The sequence below is a fragment of the Schistosoma mansoni genome, chromosome 4 (genome assembly GCF_000237925.1).
Source record: "Schistosoma mansoni strain Puerto Rico chromosome 4, complete genome".
Classification (NCBI taxonomy): domain Eukaryota; kingdom Metazoa; phylum Platyhelminthes; class Trematoda; order Strigeidida; family Schistosomatidae; genus Schistosoma; species Schistosoma mansoni.
This window is the reverse complement of record NC_031498.1, coordinates 26966317-26979492: the sequence shown is the minus strand read 5'-3', so window position 1 is coordinate 26979492 and position 13176 is coordinate 26966317. Positions and strand designations below refer to the sequence as shown.

Sequence of the window (13176 nt, the reverse complement as noted above, 5' to 3'; positions counted from 1 at the left end):
GGGACTTCTCAAAAGTGAGGACATAGAACTCTTAGCTCCCGTAGTAAACACCTAACCACCATAATCATTGAACAAATCTGCACGATTCTTCCGGATTATGGAGTAATAGTTAGCTTACTTGTTCCCTACTTAGAGATGTTCCTGATGTTGAAAGGAAAGGTCGTGACTGGCGGGGTTACAGATAACTCTGAAGCAAGGCAGTTGTCATTAGTGGTACTGGGTGATCATTAATTAACATCATGAATTGGTTAAAATTGCACCACTGAACGCCATCCTAGCGATTTTAATGGTCAGACGTTCAACAAGAAATCAGGTCATTGGTTCGATTCTTAATGGGGTCGCATGTGTACACTCCTTAGAAGTCTCACACTAAGATGAAACAGCTCTCCAGTAATCCCTGGTTTCTATTTTTACCCATATGAGGTCGATTTGTGTTGGGTACATCCTACAAATGAACTTAAATATATTCACATTAAGCAACCAGTAGCACATATATAACTTAGTAAATCTGTTCAGTTTATTTGTTCCAGGATTTAAATCTTACGATATTTATAAGTTCTGATCATCATTTATAAATGCTATTCAACAATATGAGGAATACCTATAAAAATTGCTGTGTTGAAATAATGTTTTTAATCGTTAAATGATGGCGAAGATTTGCAGTTCAGATGAATGCTTTGGATAGCGTTGTGTACTTTGAAGTAGGTGCCTTGATTAGGAAAATTTCATTGCCATTCTGGATAATATCATCAGCTCCCACTTCATCCAGATGTAAGTCTTAAAACTGTTTAACAAGTATTAAATTGGTTCACTTTTATAAGGCCTGGTTTCTAGCTTGTTGTTCTAGCTAGGTCCACTGTTTTCATTTTATTCTCACATTTCTGTTGATTGACTTCTTCGATTAACCATATGGTTAATTTACCCATTAACAATCAGATTTGAATACAGACATTATTCAAGTAAGCCAAAACCCATTATATCATTCTCATAACGAAAAATATTGAAAAATTCATCTATCCATCTTTCGCAAAAATTACTACCCCATCAACTCTATTATAAAGTGATCAATAAATTAACCCACTATAGCAAAATCGACCTGACAAATCAGGAAATGGTTATTCCTTCCATTATTTACATACGCCTGTTACTCCTCGTCGAGGAGCATAGGCCACTCACCAGCATTCTCTATCCAACTCTGTCCTGAGTCTTCCTTTCCAGTTCTTTCCAGTTAACATTCGTCCTTTTCATATCTGCTTCTATTTCCCAAAGTAATGTGTTCTTTGGCCTTCCTCTTTTCCGCTTCCCTTCCGAATTCCAATTTAGGGATTGCCTTGCAATGCACATTGGTGATTTCCTTAATGTATGTCCGATCCACTTTCAACGTCTTTTCCTAATTTCCTCTTCAACTGGAAGCTGGTTTGTCCTCTCCCATAGAACGCTGTCGCTGATATTATCCGGCCAATGGATGTTGAGCATTTTGCGTAGCGCCTCCGGGGGCTACTGCCGGTCCAAAGCCCGTGTAAAGGAGGAGGGTTGGGCATAAGGTTAGCGACCCCATCCCGTAGAAAACCAACTCTCTAAAAAAACGCTATTCCTTCCATATTCACAAAATATCCGAGAAATCATAACATGTATTTTGAGATCAATTACAAACCAACTAGATCGTTTCATTCGTTTTAATACAAACTGAAATACAATATAGAAAAAAAAGAACAATATCATCTAGAAACTAAATCGTACAAACAACTCGATACACTACATTGTACAATGTAAACACCCCTTCATTCAGTCATGCACATACACAGATTAGCTGTGTAGATCAGAATCTTTTGTATAAGTTAATGATACTATCAGACTATTCAATCTGAAATAGATGGTATAAAGTATGAATCTCAATCTAAGTGATTGAACTTTTTTTTAGATCTTTCAATCAATGATTCGTAAATTTCATGAATTACTATGAGAGTTACAAGTATAGCACATAAATCAAGATATCTTGAACAAGTAAATCAGTATTTTGTCTTACTAATTACTTACTTACTTACGCCTGTTACTCCCAATGGAGCATAGGCCGCCGACCAGCTTTATCCAACACATTCTGTCCAGGGCCTTCTTTTCTAGTTCTATCCAGTTTTTGTTCATTCTTCTCATGTCTATCTCTATTTCTTGGAGTAATGTGTTCTTTGGCCTTCCTCTTCTCCTTTGTCCTTCAGGATTCCTTGTGAGGACTTGTCTTGTGACGCAATTGGGTGATTTCCTCAAAGTGTGCCTGTAGCTCCTCCGGGGGCTACTGTCGGTCCCAAGCCCGGGTAAAGGAGGAGGGTTGGGCATAGGGTTAGCGACCCCATCCCGTAGAAAACCAACTTGCTAAAAAAACGCTAACCAAAAATTGTTTTACTAATGTGCAATGAAAATTATTGATTCACAATTTGTGTTTACCGTTTCAATTTCTTTCACTTACAAAAAAATACTCACAATTGTCTGTTTATTGATTATTTGTGTTCTTGTAAAATGTCATTACAATAAGTTTAAACATGTTGACATAGTGGATTACTGAATCGATGAACAGACACCATTGTTTACTGTTTTGTAATAAATGTCATTTCTTATTCATTTACAGAGCATTGAAACGTGCTCACCGACTGTTTGTCTGTCTTTCAATCGATTTATTATGGTTATAGTTTTCTATTTATGATCCATAGATCAGTAGGTCCAAAATGTTGTTTATTTTTAAAACTTGCTGTGTATTGATTTGTGGACTACTTAACCAGCTGTCTACAAATAAGAACTAATGTTAATAATAATATCATAAAGTGTTTATTACTGACTAACACCATTTTTTTTCCAATATCTTTGCTTAATGAGACAGATAAGTAAGTTTATGCATCAATATTGTTTATTTAATAACTCGAAAGTGTTTGTAAATATGACTTATCTCAACATAGTGCACGCATTATCGAGTCACCTAGACTAGTGACCACATTGCAACTTGATCGATAGCATTCGATCTGCACTAAGAAGAACTTGACACACATGACATTGATCACCATCCAGTGATCAATCAATTGTGACTAGTGACTAATGTCATGTTTATCTAACACTTAGCGCTGATCAAATTTCAACAATAAAGCTATAAAGTAGTCACTGGTATATGTGACATGATACTGCATGTACTATGTTGAGATGTTAGATGGTCGAAAATAGTCAACGGGAAGCCATAGATCTAGGTTTCGTGCTAGTTGGCTCTCACAACTAAGGTGTACTTGTAATTTTGAGAGATATAATGCTCCTTGTGGTATTCGAACTCTTATAACCCAATTTCGCAATCCGAAGACGTTACTATTCAGTTGTTTGGCCCTAGACTGATCTCCTGCTGCGGTGAGATATTAACAAATTAATCATCACTAAGTAGTGCCTAATACCATGCTTATCTCCAAGTGGTCACCAGTCTAAGTGATCATTGAAATCTGTGACAATAGAGATGTGTTTATATCTTAGATGAACGCTTTCGATTCACGTTCCCGTCTCAGAATTATATGATTAAATTGTGAAACTTTCATTGTCATTCTAAGACAATATCATCCCTGTCTACTTCAAGTACTAGTGGGATTTTTGATTATTTCATGAAATGCCTAACCGCGTAAACTCACTTATAGGTGTGAAGCAAATCATTACGTCGTCATAAAATCTAGAAAACAGTTTGTCCAACCATACAAGAAAAGTATCTCAAAACTCATTACATAGATTTTAAGACCTTTAATAATTATTACAACCCATAAGTCAATAGAACCATTTCATCTCACTGTAAGATACCACAGAAAAGAATGACTAATGAAACATTATCTACAAAGTAATTTTCATCGACTGTAAAAAGCATTAAACTGGACAACCTGAACTCTCTCTTATCACCTACACATATATGAACAGCGACTAATAGTGAAAATATACTACGTACTACCACTTACATCGATGCATACAGACAACTACAAGATCAAATTTATTTGAGGAAATCTCGAGATTCCTGATTGATAAAATTTACAGTATGTTAAAAACTTTCTGAAAGTATGTAATGTAAATGGTGATCAGAATGACAACAAAAGCATCCATTCAAACTATACAGCTTTAAAGAATTGTGACACTATTAAAAACATTCTGTATGGTACCATCATCAAGAATTACAAATGGAATGCAGTATACTTTTCAAAAAGTGAAACTAGTCAGACAATAGATGTAAACATATTTAAGAATTTCTGTCACGTACCATATCATTCATAGCGAGATGAAAATCGGACCATAATTAATACAGTATTGAATTTGGACTTATGAAACTCTCTGTTGACAAATAAAATTTAGTTACTAGCCTAAGTGATATATTCTACTGATTAATGAAGCAGAGAATCGTAGTAGTTTATGCAGAATAGAGAGAATATGGTTAACCATCAAAAATACCAGTAACAAGATAGTCCAAACCATTTCAAATTGAATAAAAACTCATACATGTTACACAGGTAAGTGGCTATCCGGACTCAAAAGCTAAGCGAATAATGTGATAGTGTTTGAAGCAAACGACCCTTGGTTCGAGTCCCAGGATGCAGGTACATCCATTTGACGAGTCCCAAAAGATGACGAGACGTGTGTCCTAGATTCCAGCGATAGCCACATTCTATCCATTCTATATCAACTTATGTTATGATGGTCATACTGAGGCTATCCCCACAGGATGTATATATGTGAATATGTCAATAACGTGACAATTCAAACCATTTCAAATTGAATTAGAGTATAGTAACATTCGTTAGTTAATTAGGATTGTAGCTTGCACTTAAATACAGAGCGCATATTTTGTCCTATTTAGAATTGACCAACTGAATGTACCTATATCCCAGTGTTTATGTTTAATAACGTAATAGTATTAATCTTTGAGAATAAACCAATAGTAAGTTTATTACCAAATGAAGTGAATAAACAAACTTACAGGGTAGATGAAATCGTTCTAAACTATGAGTGATTAGGTATAATATAAATCAGTATTTACTTTACAAGACGATTTCCATAAAAATAACATAAAAGTCGCTTGGATGAATTTATGGAGTGTTCAGAACTAGCCATGAGTTACAAAATTCGATTATAAATGATATAATGGATAAAAGTAAAACTTATAGGAACTATCATATTGCTCTCAATGATTTTACACATTTCCTTTACAAGTGTTATCTCATTTATGGGAAGGGGAAAATTAAAATATATTTTGGATTGGTTTTAGTATGGAAAAGGTACTGTACTTATAAATCAATTGTTTCTACTCAGATCTTTAATGCTTAATTTGTAATCTTCGTTTTTTATCATTACTTGGTCATTTAAAATAAAGTAATTTATATTATCTAATTTGTTTGGTGCACCAAATGGTATGAATACTCACTGCCTAGCCTCATCTCAGACTCGTACACTCTTCAATAATTGGATCCTAAATAGAAAACAGAGATTAAGATTATCTAAACGATTAACTCAAAGTTTAGTTTTGATACAAAAAATTAGGATAACAGACAAATTAAATTATCTAAAAGTTTTGAGAACAGATCCCAAATTTAGTAACAATTCTAGCAATAATACAGTCAATGTATTTTCTCCAGATGTTTCTTAGGAATTTCCAAAGAACTCTAGTTAGTCAAAGTATTTCCGCCATTTTGCCTTGGCTTTGGAGAATTTTACAAAGAATTATAAGTGAGTCTCAAAATTATTGTTGGGGAATATTCTTTTGTGTGAATACTAACTTTGTTTTATGCAATAAGTATTCAATCATTTAGCCATATCAAAGAGTCTTTTCTTTCAACAAAATCCTACCACGTAATTCTGGGAAAAATTAGCTCTTGACAAACTACAGGGAATCAGTTTGACTGAATGTTCATTAATTTCTCAGTGAAACATTTTTTTCAAAATAGTTTATCTTCAACCTAATTTATTCATTGTAATGTGTTAGGTTCACAGACTCTTTTACATGTCTAAAAGTCTCCACCTTTAAAAATCCCATTCGATATGGCTTTCCCATCCCCTTGTTTTTAATTGATCATATTTGATGAGCACACCAAATGAATGACATGTGAGTCATTAAATTAGGTTCTCTGTTCCCAAGATTATATATTCAAACTCTATTCTACTCACTTGCATCTAGACGGACAGAAATCAACCTTTTTATTTTAATATTAGGCGTAACCTATAATAAAGTTGTACAAAGTCGTGTGTATACAATAATTCACATGATTTTTTATTTCTTTCCATTATTAATGACAATTCACGTTTTTACAAAAGCTTTTTAGAATACTCTGATTCCTATTTTAGAATGATTTCCCCTTTTTTTAATACACACTATTCACTTCACTCTGGGCGTGGTCAATAACAATATTGATAATGCTATGTAGTAAATCTCATTCTATGAATTACGCTTATCGACCACTTATTCAGTTAAATTGAATAGTGAATTATCTCAAGTAGTTGTTTTAATCTTAAAAAATGTATTACCTGTAACATATTTTCATAGTTGAAATCATGAGTCAATTAAAGATAGACCACCATGGAAAACCAGGAAACACTGGACTGCCGTTTCGCCCTTGCATGGGAATTCTCAGCAGTGCGCACCCTTAATCCCGCATACGAGACTCGAATCCAAGATCTTCAGCCTCGTGCGCGAACGTTTAACCTCCATACCATAGAGTCGGCATCCGATGGTGTTAATGTTTAACTTCAACCAATCCACGAAGTTTGAACTCAGTGGTCTATCGTTTAAGTGCTCCCGCGCAAGACTAGTAGGTCCTGGGTTCGAATTTCGCGAGGCGGGATCGTGGATGCGCACTACAGAGGAGTCCCGTAATAGGAAGAAACGGCCATCTAGTGCTTCCAGGTTTTCCATGGTAGTCTAGCTTCAATTGAATCATGATTTCAACTATGAAAATACTGAAATCTCCACAAACCCCTTTCTGATCTATAACACATTTGTAATTCTTAACATTTATAATATTAATTATCAAAGAAAACCTTATCCTATTTTCATAATGTTAAGTTTCCTAATCTGGATGAAATATTTATAAATTATCTTTCTTCCTCAATGTCATTTTTTCTAGACTTGATCTAGTATAGTTCAATCCTAAACTAAAGTATCGAAGCCTTATTTGTTTCAACATAAAGAAATCTGTTCGCTTCCTGGAAGTTCTATAAGCCATTTTGATAGATGTACAGAACTAATTAATTGTCCGATAAGAAAGAAATTAACTAAACATTGTGAAAAAAAGACTGATAACCATAATAATCACAGAAGCTTGTTACTAATTATAACGATCTAGATATGTTATTATCCAATTCATAAGTGTAGGCTACTTATTAGTTAACTTCTCAAAAGTTCCACAAAATTTTTTTTTATTTTAAATAATTAATCGTGAATATAATATGCTATTACCAGAATAAGGACTCGTGGAGATTATAATAATTTTAATAGTTGAATTCATCAGTCGATTGAAGCTAGACCACCATGGAAAACCTGGAAACACTGGACGGTCGTTTCGTCATTGTATCGGACGTCTCAGTAATGTGCATCCATAATCCTGCACACGGGACTCGAATCCAAGATCTTCAGCCTCGTGCGCGAACGTTTAACCTCTATACCATAGAGCCGGCATTCGATGGTGTTGATGTCTAACTTCAATCGATCCATGATCTTGCGCAACCCTTCATCTTTTGTCTGAGCGGATAACTGTTTACACTCAATGGTAAAATTCTATGAGAAGTTTGGAAGATAGAAATCAGCGTCTTTAGAGTGTTAATTAATCAATCATCACTGGAGTATATTTTGAAATGTGTACTGTTTTAAAGTATAGTGTAACGACCATTAGTAACGAATCCTATCACAGCATTTAGTAATCAAATTGGCAAAACTTTAGGCGATCTCATAAACGAAGGGACAAATCAGAAAGTAATTAAAGCTCAGTGAACCTGCTCTCAGTTGATTCCAGTTGTTCTCCATCGTAGTTCTCTCTCCAGTGAATAGATCGTGAAAAGCCTAGAACCTATTGCTTAGGGCTATCTTGAATTTGTTGAGTTTGTCAGTATCCCAAAAATAAGCTCTATTAAACTTTTGTGATGTTGTCCGCCTCGTTATCCAGCGCTTCTTAAGTTTTAATTTCATCTTAACAACCAGCAAGTGATGATCCGATGCTATATCAGCTCCTCTCCTAGTTCTCACATCCTCCATCGTCTTTCTGAACTTTTTGTTGGTGCAGATATGGCCAATTTGTTTCTGTGTAGTGTGACCCGTTTAAATCCACGGAGTTTTGTGAATGCGTTTATGTGGGAATATGGTGCCACCTTTCTCCTAGTGCATGTCGTCTCATGACGTCTTCGTATCCAGTGTTGTCCATTCCAACCTTGGCATTTAAATCTCCCATCAGAATGGTTAGGTCCTTTGTCGGGCACTTGTCGACGATCGACTGCAGCCTATCGTAGAATTGATTTTTAACGTCTTCGTTGTGGTCGTTGGTAGGTACATAGCATTGGATGACGTTCATTATGATGCCCTCTTTCTTTATTTTGAAGGAGGCATTGATGGTCCTGGATCCATGAGATTTACATCCTATAAGTACATTTTGTGCTTGTTTAGATAGCATCAGTGCAACTCCTGGTGTATGTAGGGCATTTTCTTCTTCCAACGTGCGTCCAATGTGTTTCACTGATCCCAAGCAACTCTAGGTTGTATCTTTTCATTTCTGCTGCAATTTTGGTGACTCTTCCGGTCTCCCACATTGCGCAGACATTCTATGTACTAAATTATTGATTGCTTTGGTTGTCAGAAGAGGCATCAGCCTCGTGACTTCCGAAGGAAATCGTATTTCACCATGAGGCGTCATAACTCTTCTAAATGAAGACCTTCTGACTCCCAGGATAGATTTGAAATGATTTGAATTATTTTTCCTGGTTAGCATTTTTTTAGTGAGTTAGTGTTCTACGGGATGGGGTCGCCAACCTCATGCACAACCCTCCTCCTGTATCTAGGATTCAGACCGGTAGCAGCCCCAGAGTGGATCCAGGCGCAGCTGTGTTACTGTCTAACTTCAATCAACTTACAACATTGCCTGACCATGTTTCATTGTCCTTGGTGGGTTATTGGCTCACGCCCGACATGGAGTAGCACCGGCGGTCACGGTCAATCGTGTAACTAATACGTGATTCCATATATATTACATTACGTAAAACCTATCATTTATAAAGATCAACGATCAATGCCATACAAGCAAACATAAAATTTAAAGTTGATGATCAACCTTCATACTCTCTTAATTTCTTACTCTTTCTATTACCATACAAATACGTGCTTATCTTTCAACTCAATTTATCTATGAATATGATTCTTTTCATAACCAGTCTTAAATTTTACAAAGCAAGAAAAGCTACAATAGTTACAATAATGTTAGTTTATATTACATTATAACAGAAACTAGAAACAATGAAAAGAAATAATAATATTAATAATGACTGTAATAGTTGACCCATATTAGTCTTTCGTTACTATTTCCAAATGATTTTAATCATATGATGATAATGATGATGATCTTTTATATTCTGTCTTATATGTTTATATGAATGGATCAAGTCATTTTTTAGATCTTAATTTAAATAGTCTTAGAAAATATCATATTTTCTTTTGTGAGAATGATTTTAGATCATTCTAGTACTTATATGTTGAATTAGTTTCATTTCTTATAAATTACTTTTTTATGTAGGCTATTCATGTGAATAAAACGTTTTGTTACTGTTCAGTGTTGTTTTTTTTCTTGTTTAATTACTTTTTAATAGGCATTGTTTTCAAATATCTAGCCTCCACATCAATAGATCTCAACATACACAAGGGAAAAGGTAAGATCCTCAAATACAACACGGAGAACACCAACACAATCACACCTAATGGAAAGGCTCTGGAATATGCAGAAACGTTCACGTACCTGAACAGTATCACCAATGAACAAAGAGGATCTGATATAGACATAAAGGCAAGGATTGACACAACAAGTACTGCATTCCTACAATTAGAGAACATATGGAACTCAAAACAAATATTTGCAAGCCAACATCAAAGTCACAGTCTTCAATACGAACGTCAAGATAGTTCTACAGTATGGAGATGAACTTGGAGAGCTACTACTATCGCCATCAAAACAGTATAATTATTTATAAACAATTGTCTACTCAAGATGCTATATGTCCGTTGTCCGGATACCATCAGCAACAACCTACTGTTGTGGAGAGCAAACCAACCTCCAAGTTGAAAAGGAAATTAATAAAAAACGCTGGAAGTAGACAGGACATGCATCGCAAAAATTATCAAACTGTATCACAAAGCAAACCCGTACTTGTAATACTAAAGGGAAACAGAAAAAAGGAAGACCAAGGAACATATTGAGTCGGGAATTGGATTCAGACATCAAAAGAATGAATAGTACTTGGCAACAACTGTCAAGGATTGGCGGGAACAGAATTCGTTGAAGAATCTTGGTCAGCGGTCTATGGATTACTTGAGGGTTAACAAGAGTAAGTAAAGAACTTTAAAATATGCTTTTATTGAACTGTTATAGACTATTTTCATCAGGTAAACTTACTGAATTAACAGAGGAAAGTGAAATAAATATGAATGATGGAAAAAATGGAATACCCAATACATAATAGGTTTTCCTTACACGTTTCTAGATTCCTCTGAACTCTGAACAGAATCAAAAGGTGGATATTTAGTGTAGTGTTTCACTCAAAGTTTAGTTTAGCTATGGAAATCATTAGAAAAACATTTAAATTCTAGAATCTCTTAGAAGATATGCTAAAAATTGGCAAACCTTTAAATGCTTCAATATTCAGACTCGGAAGTAACATGAATACTTCAGTTTCTAGATCTTAATGAAGCTTTTACAGTGCACTGTTTGAGGAATTTTCAAGCCACTTAAAATCCATATAATACCTCCTAAAAGTAATGAAGAGAAAACAAAACAATTTGATTATTTGCTGAGATAATGTGTTTACATGGATATATTTTTACAAGAGATGAAATTCCACTGTATTTCTTGAAAAGCTATTTGAGAATGTATTCTTTCATATAACATCAAAAAACTCTAACTAAACAGTTTACCTTAAATATTAAGTTAGACATTAACACCATTTGATACCGTCTCAGTGGTCTAATGATTAAGCGCTCGCGCGTGAGATCGATAGGTCCTGGGTTCGAATCTCGCAAGGCGGGATCGTGGATGAGCACTGCTGCGGAGTCCCACATTAAGACGAAACAAACGCCCAGTACTTACAGGTTTTCACTGGTGGTCTAGCTTCAATTGACTTATGAATTCAACCATATAAAATTACTAAAATCTCCACAAAACTCCTTCTGCTAATAATGTCACTGTTTACCAAAATCTAATGAAATTTCGAAAATTTTAAATTAGAACAAAATGTTACTTTATTTTATCTGGGGAATGAAACCATGATTTACTAACAGAACTTTTTTCCGAAACTTCCACCTAATGGATCTCAAAAAAAAAGAATCCTTAGTCAGCTAGCTAACTAATTCCATGAATATGTGCGATGAAAAATAACTCAAAAAAAAAGCGCTAGCTTAAAATGTCTTTGTAGATAATTAACCACTGTTATACTGTTATTAAAACTCCGCCTTTAGCTACTCCGGGGGCTACTGCCGGTCCCAAGCCCGGGTAAAGGAGGAGTGTCGGGCATGGGGTTAACGACCCCATCCCGTAGAAAACCAACTCTCTAAAAAAACGCTAACCAGAAAAGTGCTGCTATTAAACAGTTAATTAGAAGAAAGCAAAGACTAAAAATTTTCATTCACTAAAACAAATAACTTAAAGAGCGATAATTAAACAAATACATCACTTACTGACAAAGGATATATCAATCACACAGTTTTCTATATCACTGTTGAAATAATGAGTTGTACACCATGTCAAAAGTGTTAGAAATTAAGGTAATTATTGATGTACATAACATTCAAAATGGTATGACTAAATGTCATTTATTACTTAATAAATGAATAATCTAGTTGGAAGTTTTGTAGAAATCAGTTTTGATTTAAATCGTGTATTCTAGACAGATTGATCTTAGTTGAGGTGCCACCCAAAAACTAGAGGAGAAGAATTGGTCAGGTGTATCATTGTAACGTGAGACCTCTACATGTTACACATCTATGACCCGACCATGGATCAGACCCCAAACTTCTAGACCCCTTAATGAATGCTAAATCAACGTAATGATTGGGATGGAGATCAATGGTTGATTCTCAACTTTGATCATTTTGGATTACTGATGAACTTCAGATATATCGCTAGGTAAACAGTTGTCATAAGTAACAGCAATTGCAAAGGAATCCCGTACTTTAACGAAACGGCTGTTCAATGCTCTTCAGTGTCGAGTGATTACAGAGATTACAGTTTAAAAAATGTATGAATCTCCATAAATCATCAAAATAAATAATAAACCTCAATTCATCAGTATACTTTCTCAAGATTCATTCAGTGTTTTAATGGGAAGTGACGGAATATACACAATCATATGAATAATGAGGTAGTTTTACATCGATTATTCTGGATAGTAATCAAGAATTCACTGAAACTAAAAGTACAACAAACATCAGGTTTCATGTGAGCAACTTAACCGTATCATGGTCATCATAAGAAATTCATACGTTACAACTAATCTCAAGTATATTTATGGATGCATGCTGTTTACGAATCCAAAATCGTAAAGAAACACCTATCCAGTGCTTCGTAGCTTTCAATAATCCTCAAACTAATGTAAGACTACAATGAACTTTTTTTAATTGATGAAATCGTTCTAAATAATATATTGGCAGAAACTTCCATTGAATGTATTAAAACAGTAAACTTCAGATGTTATCACAATGTTGTACATTACTGTACATTTTATTCAATGCAATTATGAAGAACTAATATCAGAACTAAATTCAATTAGTATTGTTTGTTTGAATCTTCCCATTGATGTTTTTAGGACCGCAACTGGTCATATGTGCATACTTTGCGTATTGCCTCGATATAGCCTATCAGGCTATCAGGACTCACTGGCCGAGTGGATAACGCGATGGTGTTTGAAGCGAAAGATACTGGGTTTGAGTCCCAGAGTGAA

At 34.8% G+C, this 13176-nt stretch overlaps 1 non-coding gene across 1 annotated transcript; it reads left to right on the top strand.

The window, feature by feature from the left end:
- The first annotated feature begins 13109 nt into the window (after positions 1-13109).
- Positions 13110-13176, top strand: Smp_tRNA_02096_Pseudo_TTG.1.1. The gene has a single exon. It is a non-coding gene (tRNA).